At 42.6% G+C, this 24,009-nt stretch overlaps 1 long non-coding RNA gene across 1 annotated transcript; it reads right to left on the bottom strand.

The window, feature by feature from the left end:
• Positions 1 to 2,257: 2,257 nt before the first annotated feature.
• Positions 2,258 to 12,328, bottom strand: LOC116583380. Its single transcript, XR_004282704.1, has 4 exons — positions 12,242 to 12,328; positions 12,040 to 12,146; positions 4,026 to 4,130; positions 2,258 to 2,444 (listed from the first exon to the last, which is right to left on the bottom strand). It is a non-coding gene; the product is annotated as an uncharacterized LOC116583380 (long non-coding RNA).
• Positions 12,329 to 24,009: the final 11,681 nt, after the last annotated feature.

The following is a 24,009-nucleotide window of genomic DNA, read 5'->3' as shown; positions in this document are numbered from 1 at the left end:
AAAGGCAACCTACAGACTGTGAGAAGATATTTGCAAATGTCATGTCCATTAAAGGATAAGTATCCAAAATATATAAAGAACTTGTACAACTCAACACTCCCTCAAAAGTTATTCCATTAAAAATGGGCAGAAGACATGAACAGACATTTCTCCAAAGACGACAACCAGATGGCCAATAAAAACATGAAAAATGTTCAACATGTCTCATCATCAGGGAAATGCAAATCAAAACTACAATGAGATGTCACCTCACACCTGTCAGAATGGCTTTATAAAGTCAAAAACAGAAGAGACAACAGGTGTTGGAGAATGGGATGTTCTGAATATATCTGGTAAATCCACCTGGCCCAATGTGTCATTCAAAGCCATTGTTTCCTGCCAATTTTTTGTAAAACTGAAGCTTTAAGCCCCACCAGTTGCTGGAAGTCATAAAATTTGGACCCACTTACTTTCTAAGCTAATTGCTAGGGAGATTCAATCTCCCCATGTGTTAGTCTCTTTCATCCTTCTCTGTGAACATGGCTCCCTCCTCACCATAGCGGCCATTGTCCATTTCTCTCCCAAACTATGTCTCTGCACTTCCTACCTTCTTCTGTTTGGCTTCTTCTCAAGACCTTTAGTTGGAGGAGTTCATTTTCAGTCTTTAGGTCAATTTCTGGGGTATTGAGGCAAATGGCAAGTGTCATACAGTGCCGGGGAGATTGTACATTGTGACCAAATATTTAAAGTACATTTTAGCAAACACATGTTGTTTGTTTTTACTATGTTCAATTAGCCAACATATAGTGCATCGTTAGTTTCTGATGTAGTGTCCAATGATTCATTAGTTGCATATAACATGTGCTTATCACAACATGGTGCCCTCCTTAATACCCATCACCCGGTTACCCCATCCTCCCACCCCCCTCCCTTCTGTAACCCTCAGTTTGTTTCCCGGAGTCCAGAGTCTCTCACTCTGATTTGTCTCCCTCTCTGATTTCTTCCCATTCAGGGGAGGTGGGTGGGATGATGAATGAAATAGGTGACAGGGATCAAGAGAACACTCATTTTGTAATATACAATATAGTGGCAAATCACTATACTGTGTACCTGAAACTAATATAATACTGTATGTTAACCATACTGGAATTAAAATAAAAATAAGGAGCACCTGGGTGGCTCAGTGGGTTAAAGCCTCTGCCTTCAGCTCAGGTCATGATCCCAGGGTCCTGGGATTGAGCCCCTCATCGGGCTTTCTGCTCAGTGGGAAGCCTGCTTCCCCCTGTCTCTCTGCCTGACTCTCTGCCTACTTGTGATCTCTGTCTGTCAAATAAATAAAATCTTTTTTTAAAAATTACATTAAATTAAATTAAAATTAAAAAGCATAGTGTCTTATCATGGATTATCCAAGTGGGCTCAAAATTCAACCACATATATCTTCATAAGAGAGGGAGGAGGAGTTTACAAACAGACACAAAGGGGATGGCCATGTGAACATGGAGCAGAGAGAGATGCAGCCACAAGCCAAGGAACGCTAACAGGCTCCAGAAACTGGAAGAGGCAAGGAGGAGATTGTCTCCCAGAGCCTCCGGACGGTGTGTGGCCCAGCCAACACCTTGATTTTGGACTCTTGGCCCTTAGAATTGACAGAAAAGATGGTGTTTTTAGAAGCCATCCAATTTGTAAGCATTTATCATGACAACCTTAGGAAACAACTACGTTTATCCTTATACGACTTTATGGATTCTTTCTTTGCTATATGAATTTTATATCTCTTTGGAGTTGACTCTATGGAGTTTCCCATTAAGATACTGTCTGACAGGGGCACCTGGGTGGTTTAGTTGGTTAAGCCTCTGCCTTTGGCTCAGGTCATGATCCCAGGGTCTTGGGATCAAGCCCTGCATCAAGCTCTCTGCTCCATGGGGAGCCTGCTTCCTCCTCTCTCTCTCTCTGCCTGCCTCTCTGCCTGCTTGTGATCTGTCTGTCAAATAAATAAATAAATAAAATCTTTAAAAAAAAAAAGATACTGTCTGATAGAGAAACATAAGATGATGAACCCATGAAGGAAATCAAGAGTTAGCAGTGTTATTTTCTAGCATTATATAATACTTACCCACAGGTATGCGGTTTTCCTGCATTAATGACCACTGATGGCCAGAAGATGCTCGAGAACATTCTGAGAACATTCTACAGTCAAAGTTTTCCCTTTGAGTTGATTCTTACAAAGGAGAATCAAGTCATGCACCCCGAGAATAAATGCACAGGACTTAGGTTGGTCATTTATTTCTGCTTTATTCCATAAGACACAGCCAATGGTGATTTTGGAGGAGGTCTTCCATCATAGGTGATCGTGGCGATGATGGTTTACCACTTATTCTAGGTATAGAAGCTGGAGAAGGAGGAACAACTCCTCAGGGTAGAGATGGCGTGGGTAGAGATGGTGGTGGGCATGGCCCTCTATCTGCCTGTAAATGTGGTGGAAAAGCTCCTGAAATTTAAGGGCAACCTGAAGGACCATGCTTCTATAACATAAAGAATCCAATGTCTAAGTGCTGGCAATCAAATATGTAGCAAATAATTCATAACAGTAGACATTTGTTTTCTTACACATTCAAGGTGATAAAAGCATTTTATCATGCTTTTTGATACTTATTACCATTCAAGGACTTAACAGTATAAGGCAAAAGACTTCTATGGACATTTGACCAGCATTTTAAGCTCTACACAATGACTGCATCTGCTAACACTAATGTTAGAAGAGTTGGCACCCCCATCAAAAGCTCTGTGAAACAGTACCCCCAAATGATGCAAAATTAGGTTTCATGATAAGCAAATATAAAGAGGAATCAATCTCCACAGCTTGAGTCTGTTAGACTAGTTGGTTCGAATATGGATAATTAATATAAGGTCTCAAAATAGGGATGATTCCTATAAGGTCTTGGTTTGTTCCCCTTGGGAGCCATTAGCTTTAAACAGTCTGTCCCACAGCTGTCTTCTAACAATGTCAGTTATAGCCATTTGCATAGTAATAAGCTTATCAGAGTTTTTACACCTATTATCTCTTTTGATCCTCATTATAACTTTGTACCATGTGTAGGGGAAGTTTCATTTCACTTCTTGTGGATGCAGAAACTGAGACTGTCAAGATTTAAGGGACTGAACAATGTTCGTGCCATTAGTGCAAAACATGATTAGGACTTGACTGCAGTTCCTCACATACCTAATTCAGCTCCCTTCTTTCCTTCCTTCCTTCCTTCCTTTCTTTCTTTCTTTCCTTTGTTTTTACAGATTTATTTATTTATTTGAGGAACAGCAGAGGGAGAGAATCTCAAGCAGAGCCCCCACCAAGCGTGTAGCCCCATGCGGGACTTGATCTCGCAACCCATGAGATCACAACCTGAGCTGAAAACCAAGAGCTGGACGCTTAACTGACTGTGCCCCCCAGGAGCCCCCCAGCTCCCTTTCCATGAGGCTACCTCCTCATGAATGCATGTCATCTGTCATGAGCTGAGGATAAATCCTCAGGGGTGAAAAAAGAGAGAGTAACTGACTTTTCAGAGATGTGAAAAGGGAAAGAGGATCAGAAAAATAAATATTGTGGAAAATTATAAAATATTACAATGAAACAGAATGAATCTGGGAAAAGGCTGCTAGATTGGGCCATTTGGAGTTCAGTGGCAACTTTCAACATAAGTTTTTAGTAGAATGGCAAAAAGACAAATTTAAAAAACAATCAGCTAGTGAGCATTTCCTCTGTTAAGATGCAATCTTCAGGTTCTGGATATTCCCTCCAAACATAAGCTGACCTGAAGACTGTTCTCAGCCAGCCGAGGAGTTCAGTGCAGTTTAAGACACTGGTGCCCGAGTCTCTTCTACATATGAATATGGTTCACTGTCTTAGGAAATCAAACCTGAAGAGTTATGTAGATGAAAATGTTAATTCGCTAGGAAGTCTGCTTCTGGTCCCATATTCCTTCCATCTAACAAAATAATTTCCTGCCATAGAACTCGCCGTGACATGACACAGTATGGTCTAGTTTTGTTACCTGGGTTCCCTGTTGCCAGCATTCTGTTCCAGGTTGATTGATCTTTTTTTTCTTATTTTGCATCTTGGTTTAAACTTCTTTCCGGGCTCTGAATTCTTCATTTACCTGCAATGATCACCAGCATAAATGTACACTTAATCATATAGTGTCAAACACTATTATGTATGAAATACAGCATTACATTTCAGATCCACAGTCATGATTATTTTCACAATTAAGGACTCATGTGGGGGTGTGGCTAGTATTGCTGGTGGTAGTGGGTGTAGTGGAAGGAATGAAGAAAAAGGTCTCCAACCAAAAGCAAACTAGCTCATTTTCACTTGTGGAAAAGAGAAGTTCTGCATGATTTATCACGGACATCTTTACTGTTTTAATTGTTTTAGCCATCCTTACTTGAGTCCTGGAAAATGTCCCATAAGGTCTGATCCAAAACTTTTCCAGTCCATTTAAATTTCAAACCCACCTAAGAGCCTTCATGGGCAGATGACAGCCTTCCCAGAAGATCGGAGGACCTCCAGTGTGAGATCGTTTAACTTGGCTATTATCCATGTTAAGATTTCTCTGAATCCACACTCTAATCTCCCCTCCTTGAAGCTATCTTCTCCAAGTGGTTTTTTTTCCCTCCTCCCATGCTTGGTGCCTATGTAAGCACACTGTCCACAATTTCCTTTTTTATGTAAATGGTTCATTTGTATATTTTCAGAAAGGCGCTCAATCGTTCTGCTTGTAATTTAAATTGGTTTAACAGTGTGTAACCACACATAAAGTTAGAGTCACAGGGATGCCCTCGTGGCTCAGCCGGTTGGGCATCTGCCTCTGGCCTGGGTCATGATCCCAGCCAGGGTCCGGGGATTGAGTACCACACTGGGCTTCTTGCTTGGCAGAGAGCCCACTTATCCCTCTGCCTGTTGCTCCCCCTTCTTGTGCTCTTTCTCTGACAAATAAATAAAATCTGACAAATTTCTCTAAAAAAATAAATAAAATTAAAAAATAAAAGTAAAATAAATTTTATTTATTTATTTGAGAGAGAGAGAGAGAGAGAGAACACGAGCAGAGGGAGTGGGAGAGGGAGAAGCAGGCATGGAGCCTGATGCAGGGCTTGATCCCAGGACCCTTGAATCATGACCTGAGCCAAAGGCAGATGCTTAACTGACTAAGCCACCTAGGTGCCCCTAAATAAAATCTTAAAAAAAAAAAATAGAATCACACAAATCTGAAACATGTAAACTGGGAGGGGCCTTATTAATTCACTAATCTTATTCTCTCCTGTTAATGAAGGAGAAATGAAAATCTGAGGAGAGTAAGTGACTTACTTGAAGCCACAGCCTTTAATAACAAAGCTGAGACTTCTTAAGACTTCCTGTAATTACTTTATCTTGCCACTTTAAATAACTCAGAACAAGAGAAGCCATGCAGGGAGCCACTGGAAGAACATACATACTTTCATTTTAATTTTAAACATTGGTGATGAGAATAAATCACCAAGCGCTGAAATTTAGTTTTCTTAAAATTATTTTTCAGTGCTGGGGGGGTGCCTGCTCAGCGGGGAGCCTGCTTCCCCGCCCCCCCCAACTTGTGATCTCTCTTTCTGTGTCAAATAAATAAATAAAATCTTTAAAAAAAAAAAAAAAGCTGTGATGGGAAGCCTGGGTGGCTCAGTGGGTTAACCCTCTGCCTTTGGCTCAGGTCATGATCTCAGGGTCCTGGGATCGAGCTCTGCATCGGGCTCTCTGCTCAGCAGGGAGCCTGCTTCCCTCTCTCTCTCTGCCTGCTTCTCTGCCTACTTGTGATCTCTTTCTCTGTCAAAAAAATAAATAAAATATTTTAAAGAATAAAAAGTGAAATAAAAAATAAGAGCTGTGACAGATAGGGGTGTCTGGCTGAGTCAGTAGACCATGTGACTCTTGGTCTCAGGGTTGTGAGTTTGTGCCCCACTTTGGGTATAGAGATTCCTGAAAAAATCTTACAGAAAAGCTGTGAGAGCTCATCATCATTTGCTTCTTTCCTACGGTACCCAGTGACAATGCCAGCCCCAAATTAAGCTGATTCTAAGGCTCTCTTTTTATTTATTTATTTATTTTTAAAGATTTAAAAAAAATTTTTTTTTGTTTGACAGACAGAGATCACAAGTAGACAGAGAGGCGGGCAGAGAGACAGGCAATGTCGAGTATATTTTTAAAAATTAAAAAAAAATTTTTTTTAAAAAGAACCTAACTGTAGTTATACTTTCATAACTAGATTTAGGAATCTAGATTTAAATAACATTAACATAGTAATCAATCTGGCATTTGTTCAACAACAATTATATAAGTCATTCACATGGGAAGAAAAGGCAAATTCAAATTACAGCAAGTCTACATGAAATAGTACTATCACAATTTTTTAAAGATTTTATTTATTTATGTATTTATTCATTTAGAATGCAAGCAGGGGGAGAGATGGAGGGAGAGAGAATCTTAGGCATGGAGCTGGACGCAGGGCTTGATCTCAAGACCCCAAGAGCATGACCTGAGCCAAAATCAAGAGTCAGTTGCTTAACTGACTGAACCACCGGCACGTCCTAAAATTTTTAAATTAAATACTTCAAGGAAACCAAGTTAGGTCACTCCAAGCAGGGAAAGGAGGAGAGATATACCATTTTGTTGTTATCCAGAAGAGTGACCTTAGAGACCATGGCAGAGAGAATGAGGTTACTAGCTTGCAATTCTACAAAGAACCCCCTATTGAAAGGAAGTGAAACCTGAAGGAATGCAGTACAGCTTCGCCACAAAACCGGGCACATACCACACACACAGCCGACACCCCGGGAGCGCCTGGTTCTGGTGAGTAGAGGACACTGCACTCTAGGGCACCGCAGGACCTCTACTTGGCAAGGCTATTACCTTCAAGATCAGGAAATGTCGCGGATTTTCCTGATACATAGAAACAGACAAACTGAAGACACAGTATGTCCCAAATGAAAGAACAGGACAAAATCACGGCAAAAACGCTACATGAAATGGAATGAGAAATTCAGATACATAAAAGCTGAAGGGAGTTCATTACCATTAAGTATGTCCTGCAAGAAGTGCATGATGAACTCCTTTAGGTTGAAATAAAAGGGTTCTAGACTGGAACTCGAACCCACATGAAGATCTAAAGTTCTCCCATAAGGCTTTTCAGAAACCCCAAATCCTGGAAACAATTCGAATGTCTAGCAACAGGTGAATAGTAGGTAAATAGAATATATCCATACGAAGAAATACTCAATAATAAAAATGAATGAACCATTGATGAGGATACACAATGGATAAATCTTGAAAGTACTGTGCTATGTAGAAGGAGCCAGAAACAAAAGGATTATTGATCTACGATTCCATGTATATGACTTAAAAAAAAGACAGAGCTGTATGGACAGAAATTAGATCAGCGGTTGCCAAGGTTAGGAAATAGAATGAGATCACAGACTACAAAGGAACCTGAGAAGACTTTCTGGAGTCACAGTAATATTCTACATGACTGAATACTTTTGTCAAAACTTGTATAATTGTGTACACGTTGAAAGTGAATTTTACAATAGGTAAATTACACCTCAAAAGAAATGAAGGTATACGAAATGAAAGTTCATGCCAAGACCCACACACATAGGCACCTAGCTTTATTTATAATGGCCCAAAGCTAGAAATAGTCCCACTGTCTATGAACATGTCTATACAATGGAACACCACTCACAATAACTATTCTGAGTTTCAAAGGCCAAGAAAAACAAGAGTGCACACTCTACCATTTCATTTATATAAAACTCCAGAAAATTTAAAATTTTGTATCATGGTATACAGATCAACGGCTTTTAGGCGATAGTAGGGACAGGGCTGTGTAAGGGGAGGATGACAGAGGGCTGTTTCAGGGGACAGTGAATATGTTCCTTATGTTGATTTGATGATGTTATTACATGAACATATATACCAAAATTTATTCAAATTTTTATTTAATTTATTATTTATAATTTCTAATCATAAAGCTTTGTATTAAAGCTTCGTATTTCGTGGTTGGTAAGATTGTATCATATATTTCTTTTTTTTTTTTTTTAAGATTTCATTTATTGGGGCACCTGGGTGGCTCAGTGGTTTAAAGCCTCTGTCTTCTGCTCACGTCATGATCCCAGAGTCCTGGGATGGAGCCTGGATGGGATTAGGCTCCCTGCTTCCTCCTCTCTCTCTGCCTGCCTCTGCCTGCTTGTGATCTCTGTCTGTCAAATAAATAAAGATCTTATTTATTTATTTGACAAAGAGAGAGATCACAAGTAGGCAGAGAGTAAGGCAGAGGAGGAGGGGGAAGCAGGCTCTCCACTAAGCAGAGAACCTGATGCCGGGCTCCATCCCAGGACTGAGCCACCCAGGTGCCCCTGTATCATGTATTTCTTTAAGCACTTGCCATTTAACAAATATTTTACTTGTTTACAGTTTCCCTACCATGCTACAAAAAAAAAAAACAAAAAAACAAAAAAACAAAAAAAACCCAAAGGTTTCTTTAAAGTTCCTGAAATAACTGCAAATTTGTCTATGTATGTGTACATGTGTATTTCAATTTTTTTATTGAAGTATAATTGACATATGATGTTATATTAGTCTCAGGTGTACAACATATTCATTATACAACCCTATACATTACTCAGTGCTTACCATAAGTATAGTCACTGTCACTATACAACATTAATACAATATTATTAACTACATTTTCTATGCTGTACCTTTTTTAAAAGATTTTTATTTTATTTTTTTGGAAAGATTTTATTTATTTATTTGACAGGGAGAGAGACAGTAAGAGAGGAAACACAAGCAGGGGGAGTGGGAGGAGAGGCAGGCTTCCTGCTGAGCAAGGAGCCTGATGCAGGGCTCCATCCCAGGACCCCAGGATCATGACCTGAGCCAAAGGCAGACACTTAATGACTGAGCCACCCAGGGGCCCCTAAAGATTTTCTTTATTTGACAGAGAGCAGAGTGAGAGAGAGAACACACTAGTGGGGGGAGGGGCGAAGGAAGAGGGAGAAGCAGGCAGGTAGCCTAACGTGGGGCTTGGTTACAGGACCCTGAGACCATGACCATGACCTGAGCAGAAGGCAGACACTTAACTGATGGAGCCACCCAAGTGGCCCTATGCTGTACTTTTCATCTCTATGACCCATTTAGAAACTGGAAGCCTGTGTCTTTTTATCCCCTTTTTTTCTATTTTGCCTATCCTATCATCCACCTCCCCTCTGGCAACTGCCTGTTTGTTCTCTGTATTTAAGAGTCTATTTTTTGGGGCGCCTGGGTGGCTCAGTTGGTTAAGCGACTGCCTTCAGCTCAGGTCATGATCCTGGAGTCCCGGGATCGAGTCCCGCATCGGGCTCCCAGCTCCACGGGGAGTCTGCTTCTCCCTCTGACCTTCTTCTCGCTCATGCTCTCCCCTCACTGTCTCTCTCTCAAATAAATAAAATATTTTTTTAAAGAAGAGTCTATTTTTTAATTATTTGCGGGTTTTTTGGTTCCACATAGAAGTGAAATCATATGATATTTGTCTTTCCCTGACTTATTTCACTTAGCATAATACCTTCTAGGTCCAGCCAAGTTATTGCAAACAGCAAGCTTTCATTCTTTTTTTATGGCTGAGTAATATTCCAGTGTGTGTGTGTGTGTGTGTGTGTGTGTGTGTGTGTGCGCACACGCACACGCACACACAGATACCACATATTCCTTATCTATTAATCTACTGAGGGACACTTAGGTTGCTTCCATATTTTGGCTACTCTAAATAAAGCTGCAACAAACATAGGGGTGCATATATCCTTTGGAATTAGGGTTTTCATTCTCCTTGGGTAAATACCCAGTAGTTGAATGGTAGTGGAATGACTGGATCATATGGTATTTCTATGTTTAATTTTTTGAGGAACCTCTACACTATTTTCCATAGTGGTTGTACCAACATACATTCCCTCCAACAATGTACAAGGGTTTCTTTCCCCTTTTCTCTACATCCTTGCTAACACTTACGATTTGTTGTCTTTTTGATTTTAGCTACTCAGACAGGCATGAGATATCTCCTGGTGGTTTTGATTTGCATTTCCCTCATGATTAGTGACTGCTTCACCAAAATAAAAAGCTTCTACACAGAAAAGGAAGCCATCAACAAAACCAAGACGCAACCTACTGAATGGGAGAAGATATTTACAAATAATATAGCCAATAAGGGGTTAATATCCAAAATGTATAAAAAAAACTTACATAACTCAACACAGGAAAAAGAAAATGAACAATCTACTTAAACAAATAGACTATTGACCTCAATAGACATTTTTCCAAAGGAAATATACAGATGACCAAAAGTCCCATTAAAGATGCCCAACATGCATGTACTTTAAAATTAATTTCCACAGTTTATATCAGTGTCCTGGAAAGGTCCTTGGCAATGAATTATTAAGAACTTTTCATTTAGGGGCGCCTGGGTGGCTCAGTGGGTTAAAGCCTCTGCCTTTGGCTCAGGTCATGGTCCCAGGGTCCTGGGATAGAGCCCCGCATCGGGCTCTCTGCTCAGCAGGGAGCCTACTTCCCTTCCTCTCTGTGCCTGTTTCTCTGCCTACTTGTGATCTCTGTCTGTCAAATAAATAAATAAAATCTTAAAAAAAAAAAAAAGAACTTTTCATTTAACTGCCCCACATATTAGTTGAAGATTAAAACCTGAAGAAGTAAAGAGATTTGTTCGAAATCAGAGCTGGCAGGTTGAGGAGCTCACGGGGGGATTGGGGTCCTGCCTCCCCCCTCCCCACGTGCTCTCCTCTCCCCCTGCTCCAGCTGCGGGTTCACAGAGCTTAGGAACTGACACACAGTACATGAAGCCGGGGTCTGTGGAACCCTGACCGCTCACCATGTCAGCAGGAGAGACTGCCCAGGGTATGGTCCGTAGGAGGTGACAAACCTGTACCACCATTAGAAAACAGTCTCTTAGGACTCCTTGATCAGACTTGTAGAACGAGGGGGACCTGGGCAACTCAGTGGATTAAGCGTCTGCCTTTGGCTGAGGTTGTGATCCCGGGGTCCTGGGATGGAGCCCTTCATGGGGGGCTCAGCGGGGAGTCTGCTTCTCCCCCTGCCCCTTCCCCCTCCTTGTGCTCTCTTGCTGACTCGCTCTCTCAAACAAATCAATCTTTTAAAAACTTGTATAACATTCTAAATCACCTACATGTGTGTTACTGTTAAAATCACAGAATATATCATCATCATAAGCTACTCCTCTCTCGCTATTACTGTGAGCCTGCCCTGTGTCACAGACCAAAAGAAGAACATAGAATTGGCATTCACAAGGGTAGCTTTCGTCTTAGAAAGAAGTGACAAGCGAGTTCATGCTCCAGCAGACTACATTTCACAGGGGAAGTTTCAACTTCATCCTTTTGATCCCATAGAAGATGACAGAAGCTCTTTTCCTCAGCAGTCCAGGGAGACAAACAGGATCACCTCAAATCTTCCCTACTTCTAAGGTTAATTCAAGTATGATCAGGCTACTCTGACACCTTTAGAAGGCCTCAAGTTACTGAAAGAAAACTGCCTCTCTTTACCCAACCTTGAGCACTAAAAACCGAGCTATAATATTAACTAAAGTCTGATGTACACCTGATTCCTCCAAGACGTCCATGGCATCAGGACAAACTGGATTAAAGCATTTTTTTCAGAAAGTCATGCTTGTAAATATCAAGGGGATAAAACACAAGGTACAATTTACTTTCCAGGCCTATCAGATGCATGAAATCAGCTCTGGTCGAATCACGGCCTCTTCTGGGCTTTGAGTTTGGAATTTACCAGATGGGTTAATAGTTCCAGTCTCCTAGGCCCATGATCTCTCACGATCATCATAACGAACCGTTAGAGAGACTGAGGGTACATGGACATGGTGATAACCAGATATGAACAGAGGAATTTCAGTGAGAGGCCGACTTTGACAAAGGAGCATATGTGCAGAAGGACAGCACAGCATCGGAATACAACTGAGCCAACTTACTTACCTATCAGAAGTGTGAGGGCACCGTCTGCTCCTGGTCTAACCTTGAACTCTGGGGTCCACAGCTCGCACTGTAGATCACACTCTTTGGTTTTCTTCTAAAACTGTGACCTGAAAAGGAAAGAAAGGATTTTTAATTACCCCTGCCACGGATACAAATCAACTTCTCTAAGTAAAGATTCTGCATGAAAAAGAGGAAAATATACCAGTCTTTTACTAGCCCTATAACAGAAACCCTTCCAGCCACCACACACCCGTGAGAGAAATAAGTCCGGACCTAGAGATGCTCTGGGCTTTATACCCTGCAAGCCCTTTGTGATGTCATCCACTGTGACCATTTCATGACTTCACACTGTAGTTTGCTGGGATTCAGTGGCCAAAGATACTGATCAGCCCCTCTGCTTATTTAAGTCACTGTCCCTGAGGTTAATGAAATAAATATCCTGTTAGCCCCATATCCACAGATACAGAAATGTTCCCCACTCGCTATTTAATGATTCCAGTGAGGGATGAATATCCTGGCATTAGGAGGGGACAGTTTGGATCTTGTACAGCACTGTCACACTAGTAGCTGTGAACAGTCTATATAAAACTGGACTGAGGGACGCCTGGGTGGCTTAGTCGGTTAAGCATCTGCCTTTGGCTCAGGTCATGATCCCAGTGTCCTGGGATCAAGTCCTGCATCGGGCTCCCTGCTCCGTGGGGAGTCTGCTTCTCCCTCTGCCTGCCACTCTGCCTGCCTGTGCTCTCTCTCTCTCTCTCTCTCTCACTCTAACAAATAAATAAAATAAAATCTTTATTAAAAAAAAAAAACCCAAACAGTTGTCTAAGGAGCTCCCGAGGCCCATGGGTAAGCTCAGCTATTTGGTTAGTAAACAATGGACTGTGAAAATACATTGGCTGATGTTTTTTTCATTGACTAATGCAATCCTTGCTCCATTACTTTTGAAAAGAAAACATCTTCATGACTACGGATGTGTTTCGAGGGAGAACTGAAGTCACCCCTGCCCACACCTGCATTGTCCCCTCAAGACCACCTGCTGTCTGGCTGCTCCCAGCCTTGCCCAGGCTCTGATGTCGCCTTAGGGTGGGGACCAGCTTGACCTGCAAACCTCCAAACACTGTTGTGTTTTGACATTAAGAAAGGGAAGGTCTGTATACTCCAGTTCCTTTCTCAGCCCCAAGTCAGGACCATTCAGAGCTGGGGCTGATTTGCTCCCGTTTTGCCTCTGCTCAGGTCATTAAGAATTAGCTCACTTCAGCGCCCTAGCTCCTGGCCTCTGGTCTAGCCACTTCCAGCCGCGAGAACTTGGTTCAGAGCTGCCTGAAACCAGTGCCTGATTGATTTAAATCCCAACCAGGGATGTTTCCTGGGGAAGTTGGCTATAAAGACTACATGTGTTGGAATGTGGCTTAGACCATGATGGATTTCCATCTTTACTATTCTTTTCAATATTTTTCAATTTTTAAAAAGATTTTATTTATTCGAGAAAGAGAGGGGGAGAACAAACTGTGGGGGTGGGGGAGGCAGAGGAAGAGGGCGAAGTCAGCCAGGTGCCCCTACATCTTTACTATTCTTGGTCAATGTCTCCTACTGACTACTTAAATTGTAAATTAGGTATTCCCCCCTGCCCCCCCGCAAATTCTTAGGATCTTCGTAAGCACTCTTGATCCATCTACTGTCACTATTATGTCCTGGGAAAAACAACAGGGAAGCGAAGAGACTTCCACACCCCTTCAGTAGGACAGTTCCGTGATCATAACTACTTTTTGAGGGACACTTCTGGTCACTTTGAATGCTAGGAACCCTTGACATTACCCTGAGCAGGACACTGTGCGGGAGAGGGGGTCAGAAGGGCTTGGATTATGGTAATGGGTTTTTCTTCTTCACGCCCCAAGAATTCCCCCTTGGGGTGTCTCTTAACCCACTGGAGCCAATTTGGATTGCAAGATTGATTGACTGATTTTTTAAGATTTTAATTATCTACTTGACAGAGAGAGACAGCGAGAGAGGGAACACAAGCAGGGGGAGTGGGAGAGGGAGAAGCAGGCTTCCCACTGAGCAGGGAGCCCGATGCAGGGCTCGATCCCAAGACCCTGGGATCATGACCCGAGCTGAAGGCAGACGCTTAACAACTGAGCCACCCAGGGGCCCAGGATTGCAAGATTTAAAGAAGAGAGGACATCTTCTGCAATAACGCATGGCCTCAGTACTCCTTAGTAGATGAGGCAAAAATGGTCCATGAATGTGTCCTTAACCTTCAGTTCTATTTCTGTCGAGAGATCCTGTACAGGCCTCCCTCTTTCTCCTGAGTTACTCCTCTCCTCTTTGTTTGCTTCTTTTATGTGTCAGATCTGGAATACCTCTTGAAAGGACTGAATGAATGGAGTCTGACGCTTGTTGAGTGGGGGAGGTTTTCTCCCTCATTCATTTCCCGGGTTAATGGCTATGACCACTGGAGCCGATGGTCTGGCTAGTCCAGCTCAGGATGGGACTTAACCCAAGCAGCTGCTGAAACTCTTTTTCATCTAGGGGAGGTTCTCTGTCTTCTCTGGGCTGGCCTGGACTGCCTAGTCTCCATTTTTGTTGGTGGAAATAAAACCCATCTGCTCCTCTGTCTGAGCTGACCAGCTTTAGGACTGGGAGTCCTCTTTCTTCTGTCCGGGGTTGTGGCTGCTGGAGGCACCTCAGCTCTTCTGCAAAGCCTCCCCCCACACCCCCTACCAGCCCCTGCCGGCCCCGCCGCCCCCCCACCGCCCCCCCACCCCCGCAGTTTCAGCACCAAGGTCAGTGGAGCTTGTGAAACCCTCCGTCATCATTGATACCTGCTCGTCCCCTCCTTGCTAACAAAGACCGTAGAGCACCAATCCCTGGACTTGAGCCGTCCACTTCAGATTTCCCCACAGGTAAAAAGTGACAGTGGGGCACAAATGGCTTGACTTTTAGTTGCCCCAGGTGCAACATATTCAGTATTTAAGCCAATTTAAGTTTGTTAGTTTAATTAAGGTAAGTGCGTCTTTAGAGTTACCAGCATTAAACAGAAAACTTTTATTCTACCAAGGTTTAGTGATGGTCAAATAAGCTCATGTCATCGCGGTTCAAATTTGTCAGCAAAGGGACGCCTGGGTGGCTCAGTCGGTTAAGCATCTGCCTTTGGTTCAGGTCATAATCCTGGGGTCCTGCGATCATGTCCTGTGTGGGACTCCTTGCTTGGTGGGGAGCCTGCTTCTCCCTCTCCCCCCATCCCCACTTGTGCGTGCTCTCTCTCTCTCTCTCAAATCAATAGATGAAATTTTTAAAAATGATGGCTAATTTTGTCTGTCTCAAAGTTTTCATGGCTATATGTTAAAAAAAGAGCAAAACCCAAGTAGATTGAATAAATAAAACAGTTGAAATGAATGGATTTTTAAAGTACACTGGTATAAAATTCAAATTCTGCATTCCTCTCTGTTAAAAAGTCCAAGTTGTCTTGGATGGTTGGTCTGCTATCCATAAGAAAATGTAAATAAAGTTTTTTTTTCTCTTTTCTTTATCTGCGCAGAAAACCAGGGTGTCTATATTTTGTCTTTATCTGGTTTTTCATTATTTGAGAAAGTTAAAACTTCTCAAGGTAAAAGGAGTTAAGTTTTGCTAACAAGTTTAGCTTCCTGTAGAAGCTCTTATTGCCACATTGGTTAAATGTAAATATTAACTTTATAATAATCTGTAATCCTACTTAGCATATGCTTTAAAACTTTGAGGGGTTTTAACAAACTTCCCTGAGACACGAATTGTAAACGAAGTCTTTTTGACTCCTCAGGCTTGTTTATTTGGTCTGTGAAGTTACTCTGGAAGTGCGGCAAACAAATAATAAGCTGTGGTTGTATTTTTTGGATGACTGCCATAACTGTTATAGATGTGGTCTGAAATTTCCAAAGTTTTTATTTTATTTTATTTTTATTTTTAAAGATTTTATTCATTTATTTGACAGAGAGAAAGAGAGATCACAAGTAGGCAGAGAGAGCGAGGGGGAACCAGATTCCCTACTGAGCAGAGAGCCCAATGGGGGGCTTCTATCCCAGGACCCTGAGACCATGACCTGAGCCAAGGCAGAGGCTTTAACCCACTGAGCCACCTAGGTGCCCCTAAGATTTTATTTTTAAGTGATCTCTATATCCAATGTGGGGCTCAAACTCACAATGCTGAGATTATGAGTCACACACTCCACCCACTGAGCCATCCAGGCGTCCTGAAATTCCTAAAGTTTTTTTTTTTTTTTTATGTTCTGGTATAAGTCTGTTCTAATTACTGAAGTGTTATGTGTCACAAAAATAACTGGGTTTCCTTGTCAGCCATATTATAATGAACTTTCGTATCATATATTTAACTGTGACCATTTTTTAAAAAGATTTTATCTACTTATTTAAGAGAGAGAGAATATGCGGGGCTCAATCCCAGGACCCCAAGATTATGACCTGAGCTGAAGGCGGACACTTAACTGACTGGCCACCCAGGTGCCCCAACTGTGACTGTTTTTAAAAAATCTTTTGTCATTTATCGTTATTGTTCTGATGTCCTTGCAAAATGTGTTTTGTCCTCAAGGAGAGTCATGAAGAGGGCTTTTGACAAAGCCAAGTTTATGTCTTTTATTTTTTTAAAATTTTATTTATTTGACAGAGAGAGAGAGAGAGAGATCACAAGTAGGCAGAGAGGCAGGCAGAGAGAGAGGAGGAAGCCGGCTCCCTGGGGAGCAGAGAGCCCGATGTGGGGCTTCATCCCAGGACCCTGGAATCATGACCTGAGCTGAAGGCAGAGGCTTTAACCCACTGAGCCACCCAGGTGCCCCTCTTTCTTTCTTTCTTTCTTTTTTTTTTTTTTTTTTTTAGGATTCTTGAATGAATTGTATACTATGTGAATTATATCTTCACATATCTGTTTTGTTTTATTTTCTTAAGATGTAGAAGGACTTTGGTAATAAAGACTTCATAGGGCAAATGGACATCTAAAAATAACTCAGTTTTTCTGATTTCCTAAATGAATATTATCACATACATTTTTAGAAAAAACAATTATTTATTTATTTGACGGACAGAAATCACAAGTAGGCAGAGAGGCAGGCAGAGAGAGAAGGAAGCGGACTGAATGGGTTGAGGAAGATGAGTTTTTATGACTCTTACTTGAAACACCGTCAGTTCTCTAATGTTTGCTTTGCCAGATTAAGGCAACCTCCTCTTAAGCTATCCACGGTATGCAGAAATATGATAAAATATTTCTTTATAGACAAATTGAAGCATATCGCTTTTCTCCCTACCTGAACCCTCTGAAATTCAGAAACTCTCAGTGAGGAATCTTCTTTTCTCGTGGCAATTACATCTGCATAAGTGCAATGAGAAGCTGTTCTCTCTGTAACAGGACACCACTGGAAAGACTGGCTATATTTACTAGGGCTTTGCCTGGAATGTCTCATTTGAGACACATGCCTAGACTCAGAGATGAGCAGACAGCTTTAGGGAATTAAGGTTGACTTTATGGAGATAGTAAAGCTCCTTGGAATTGCCGGCCTGGTCCCTTGCTTACAGGCATCCCAGTAGCTTCACTGGGTGAGTAAAGAATCTAATTTCCTGGCAGGTGCAGGACCTCGGGATATTTTGGGGAACCTGAGAAAAGGAATTTGTCCAAATCTATGAGTATTGCAGCCATGTCTGATCACAAGTATTTGGCTTGGCTTCTGGCCTCGAGAGACTATTAAAAGGTCAATCTCGAGATTCCTTATAAAGAATTCCAGCAAAGCCAATTTTAAAAGATCTGTCTGGCCCATCACTATTCTTGTTGAGTTTCTGTAAATAATCAGGCCAAGCGTGTTAAAGGCATACACTTAACCAACTGAGCCACCCAGGCGACCCAACTGTGACCGTTCCTAAAAAATGTTTTGTCATTTATTGTTATTGTTCTGATGTCCTTGCAAAATGTATTTCTTCTTCAAGGAGAGGGACTTGTTTTTACATACAAATGAGTCATGATTTGGCTGTCTTGGATAAAAATAAGTGTGGTTATAGAGAGAAAATATGTTTCAGTAACACATCTTTGTAGATATTAGATTTTAATACTATTTATTATAAACTAGACTAGATCCTGAATTCTTCTGGTTTCCTCAAATAGCTGGCTACGGCTCTCCAAATTCAGGTTTCCAGTCTTCTTCCATTCTCTTGAGTTAAAGTCATTAAAAACTAAAACTGCCCTTTTTCCGAAAACCCTGAGAACTGATGCCAGACGGCCTGAAGTCAGCTTCAGAGGAATTGTCACAAATGCATGTATAAGAGTGCCTGGATGGCGGCACCTGGGTGGCTCAGTGGGTTAAAGCCTCTGCCTTCGGCTCCGGTCATGATCCCAGAGTCCTGGGATCGAGTCCCGCATCGGGCTCACTGCTCATTGGAGAGCCTGCTTCATCCTCTCTCTGTGTCTGCCTCTCTGCCTTCTTGTGATCTCTGTCTGTCAAATAAATAAAAAAAATCTTAATAAAGTTAAAAAAAAAAAAAAGAGTGCCTGGATGGCTCAGTGGGTTAAGCATCTGCCTTTGGGTCAGGTCATAATCTCAGAGTCATTTGGCTTGGGTCATGGTCCTGGGGTCCTGGGATCGAGCTCCACATCAGGCTCCTTGCTCTGCCTGTTTCTCCCTCTCCCACTCCCCCGGCTTCTGTTCCCTCTCTCACTGTGTCTCTCTGTCAAGTAAATTAATAAAATCTTTTTTTAAAATGTGACACGGTTGCTAAAAGGTATGAAAGCTCAAATTGGTGCTTTTAATGATTGGTTAAGCTTCACTGGATCGGAGGAGGATTTTTGTCAGCTGTCAAGGATCTTTTTATTGAGCTTCTTTTTCTCATAATAATATTAATCTTATTTTGTTTCCTCCGCCAACTTTCTGCCTGCTGCTGAGACTCCTTCACTGCCATAACTTCAGGCCAACTGCTGATCATTTGGCTGCCTCTGCCTTTCATAACTCCTACACCCCCGCTGACTGATGCCAACACACATGTAGGGACAGCTCTACACCCCTATTCAGCAGGAAGAAGTTACAGAAGATAAGTCCTTCCACCCTCAGCAACCTTGAAGATTTAAGGGTCAAAATTGCTCAGGAGGGGAAATGAGAACAAAAGCAAGAGAAATGTAGCTTAAATTAATTCTTACAACTTGCAGCCCCCTGATAAATACCTGAGACATTCAGAGAATGACCTTTTTAAAGGAACTCATGGCTGCCTTAATGTGGATTTTTTTTTAATGTTAAAGAAGTTTTTATTTATTTATTTTAGAGAGGGAGCGAGCATGAGTACAAGTAGTGGGAGGAGAAGAGGGAAGAGGGACAATCAGACTCTATACTGAGCACGGACCTCGATGCGAGACTGGATCCCCCAACCCTGAGATCATGACCTTAGCAGAAATCAAGAGTAGGAGGATTAACCAACTGTGCCATCCAGGCGCCCCATGTTGGTGTTTTATTAGAAACTAAATACAACCGTATCTTGACAATAGCCAGACCTCCAAGGTCTTGTAAATGTCAATTTCAACATAGAGAAATTCCTTAGAAACTGATGTTATCTCGACTCCCCGCCCCCCCCCCCCCCCCCCCCCCCGCCAACACTTAGAAGTTTATAATCAGTCACTCCTCACAATCACAGTGCAGCTCTTTCTGCTCAGGAGTCCTATCCCTATGTTATAATAAAAATACTTTTTGTACCATAAAACATCTCAATAATTTTTCCTGACCATTGGACTTGGTGACCCTGCATCCTGTAGACAGATTTTGATTTTCAAATTCAATACTCAGTGCATCAAAGTCACTCTTCCCTGCATCTCCTTTTTTTTTTTTTTTTTTAAGATTCTATTTATTTATTTGACAGACAGAGATCACAAGCAGGCAGAGAGAGAGGAGAAAGCAGGCTCCCCTCAGAGCAGAGAGCCTGATTTGGGGCTCGATCCCAGGACCCTGGGATCATGACCTGAGCTGAAAACAGAGGCTTTAACCCACTGAGCCACCCAGGCGCCCTCCCTGCATCTCCTTTAATTCCATAATTCTCTCTGGCCTTCTGGGACACAAATCCTGGCCCCCTCCAGCTTAGCTGCACCCTTGTGGGTGGGGGGTTGGTTAAAGAGGCTAGTCTGGAAGACTGTGCCTGAAACCTGCATGCCCACCTATTGTGCTTTCAGAATGCTGCTGTCTGAATGTATCCCATTGTGATTTCAGGACAAATATGAACACATGTAGTCATACATGGTGGTGGTCAAAGGAATCTGCTTCAATGTCAAATCAAAGTTTTTCTCAGATGAAGACTTTTGTTTTCCCATCAAAGGCAGACTATTCCTGGGGCACCTGGGTGGCTTAGTGGGTTAAAGCCTCTGCCCTCGACTCAGGTCATGATCCCGGGATCCTGGGATGGAGCTCCGCATTGGGCTTTCTGCTCAGCAGGGAGTCTGCTTCTCTGCCTGCCTCTCTGCCTACTTGTGATCTCTCTGTCAAATAAATAAATTTAAAACCAACCAACCAACCAACCAACCAAAAACTAAGTCTTAAAAAAAAAAGAAAGCAAACTATTCCAAAAGTTTAAAGTGTTTCTTGCATCTTGAAATACAGGAGGCTTTGTTATTATTCCATCCAAGCACCAGGAGCCTGGTGAACTTGGGTTCTGTACATCTTGATTCCAAGCTCAGACAAGCAAGTAGCTACGCGCAATTTGGCCACTAGATGGCAGGAGTGTCCAAGGTTAGCATCACAAGAAACTGCCTCAGAACACCCTCAAGTGGTCACTCTGGCAAGCTGCAGGCAAAGCAAGAGGAATTTTACCAAGTTTTGGTGAAAGGAATTCTTCATGCATGGGTCTTCCCAAGTCTATCCTTATCTTGAGAATGACGTTAGCAAGTGTAATTCTGATCTACATGGTTTCCACATTAATAAGTCTATCCTGTTTACATCCTGTCTCCACGTTTAAGGACCCCTCTAAGGAAAACCACTCTAATCAGCAAATGAAATCAGAGATTTTTAAAAAATGGAAATATAGGACAAAGACAGAGGCTCCACTTTTGTGGGAAAATATCTTTCAAAGACAGTCTCCAGGAATCCTCAAGCAAGTTTCCTGAGCTCTTGTGATTTCAAACATGAACAACTGATCCAAATTTCATTCAGAACAATTATCCACAGTTAGTTGTTTTGTTTTGTTTTGTTTTAAACATAGAAACTATTCTCATTCATTCACTCATCCATTTACTTATTTGTTTGAGTAATCTCTACACCCAACCTGGGGCTCGAACTCAAACCACACCATCAAGAATCACATGCTCTCCTGACTGAGCCAGCCTGGTGCCCCACCGATTTTTTTTTTTTAAGATTTTATTTATTTATTCGAGAAAGAGAAGGAGAGGGAGAAGCAGGCTCCCCAAGAGCAGGGAGCCCAATGTGGGGCTCCATCCCAGGACTCTGGGATCATGACATGAGTTGAAGGCAGATGCTTAGCCGAATGAGCCACCCAGGCACCCCTCCCACCCCGCCCAAGCTTGATCTTTGGTGCATTTTCTCATTGCTTTCCTTATAAACTACCTGGAGATGGAAACCGTTGTTTCCAGTGTCTGAGAACACCAGGACCACCGAACCTTGTAATAAAACAGATGGGAGTTTTTGGTTTGTTGAAGGAACTATGAACTGCCTCTATAAAAGGGTATTAGAAAGGACTTAATTTAGGATTTGAATTTGTAAAAAATGGTTTTATAGAGACTTTAAAGGATTAGTGCTTTGTTCTTAAGTGGATGCTGTGCTATAATAAGAAATAAATGATTGGTCTTTGTCTTTGGCTGCTGGCACACTGTTTCTAGAACCCTTGGACTCTCCTGGGGGATGAGTGTCATTTATATGCTAATGAGATGACTGGAGTCTGGGGGCCTGTAGTTCAGGGCTGGTCCCAGAAAGACCAAGGCATGATTAGAGGGTTGAAAATGACCTCCAAGGAGGGGAAAGGGACTGGAAAGTGCATTGGGTCCCTCTCAGGAGTGTGAGCCGGCATCATCCAATCTGTTGAGGGTCTGGATAGAGCAAGAAGGCAGAGGAATGTGAATTCTCTCTCTCTTTTCTCGAAGTAGGGCCATCCATTTAATCCTGTCCTCGGGTATCAGAGCTTCTGGTTCGTGGGCCTGCCAACTCTAGGAGATTATGACACTGTAGTCTCCGCGGAGCAGAAAGGTAATTCAGACAGAGGATCAATAGCCGGTGAGTACTCAGGTCAGTGAGGACAGGATGGGCAGTAAGAGTCACATCAGCTTTACCCTCTTGTTTTAGGTACCTCTTGTATCTTTCTTTTCTTGTCTTTCTTTCTTTTTTTTAATCTTTCATTTTTCATTAGCCTCTTGCAACAAATCTTCCAAAGAAGCTATTTCGGAACTTTGAGGTCTTCTAGAGGTTTCTGCATGCCCATTAAAAGAGGTATCCCATTCTGCTTGATTTGGGAACACTTTTTTTAAAAAAATATTTTATTATTTACTGAAGAGAGAGTGAGAGAGAGCATGAGTGGGTTGGGGGAGAGGTAGAGAGAGAGGGAGAAACAGATTCTCCACTGAGCAAGGAGCCTGATGCGGGACTCAATCCCAGGACCCCGGGATCATGACCTAAGCCAAAGGTAGACGCCTAACTGACTGAGCCACCCAGGTGCCCCAAAGCAGTCTGAACTTCTTGTCTTAATTTATTTCCCTAAATCCCCCAGCGGTTTATGCTGTGGACTTGCCTCAAGGCTTTGTGAATCTCCTAAGGGTTGCCATCTGGCTCTTAGACTGAGGGATACCCATTATTTTCCCTTGTTGAAATAGTCCTAACTTAGACTTCCTGTGTCTGGCTCTCCTGCACAACTCCTGAGACTGGTAAGGACCTTCCAAAACTTCTTACTCTGTAGATGAGTTCAGCCACACACCCAAATGGTGGGGCCCATGAAGTCCCACCTGGAAAAATTCTGCAGCCTCTCCTACCCCAATTTTTCATAGCCTGTGAAAAATCTGGAGTTTCTCACACCCCAATCTTCCACCCAGAAGGATTAGGACAAACACACTCCAGGAGTGCAGAATGCAGAAGAAGCAGAGCCGTGCAAGAGAAGCTTACCGGAGGTTCCTGAGTCGGTACCTTCACCCCGGCACCGGGGAGCCCTCCCCGGCATCTTCAGCCACCCTCCTCCAGTTCCACCTCATTGCCCAAACCGGGAAACGACATGTGGGCAGCAAGTCTGATGTCCTTGATTCAAGGGGAAATGATGCACGGTTTGGGGGTGGCCAATGCCTCCCATACGAGGTGAAACCCTCTTCCTGAGGATTTTGGGCAAGAGTAAATCTTACACTGAGCTTTAGAAGAGGCAGCTCGGACACAGGGTACGATGGGGAAGGAGGAAGGCGATTTTCTTAGAAAGGCTCTCTGCTCCTGTTTTCTGGGGGAAGGTAGAGCAGCTAAAGCTGAGTCGGAGGGCTGGGGCAGGAGTACGTGCGGTTTCCTTGACAGGTGTTTCTCCTAAGGGCAGGCTGACTTACATTTAAATTTGGGATGTGGGCTAGCCCACTGGAGGGGACCTCTGTTTTGTGGGTCCTGATGTACAAATCAGCCTTATCAGTAGGTACAGCAAGGAGTGCTTAAATTGCGGTAGCATAAATTGTAGCATAAATTGCTCCTTGACCCGTTAAGAGGCAGTCGAGGGCTGTGTACGTGATGGTCCATAACAATCCTAACGAGTTTAGACTAGTTTGGCTTTCAGAGTTGAAGCTGTGTTACTTAATGATTTTTATTAGGGTCGTGCCAAGTTTTGGGCATGTTTGCCAGTGATACTGTCCCTAATGGGGGGAACTGCCACTTACACAGTATGCATAAAATCAGAGTCAGTTATTGGCTTTTAGGAGTTGTTGTTGTTGTTAATAAGCTTGTGGGGTGCCTGGGTGGCACAGTCAATTAAGTGTCTGACTCTCGGTTTGGGCTCAGGTCAT

This window comes from Mustela erminea, chromosome X, assembly GCF_009829155.1.
Source record: "Mustela erminea isolate mMusErm1 chromosome X, mMusErm1.Pri, whole genome shotgun sequence".
Lineage (NCBI taxonomy): Eukaryota > Metazoa > Chordata > Mammalia > Carnivora > Mustelidae > Mustela > Mustela erminea.
The sequence above is the reverse complement of the archived record's forward strand: the minus strand, read 5'-3'. Positions and strand labels throughout refer to the sequence as shown.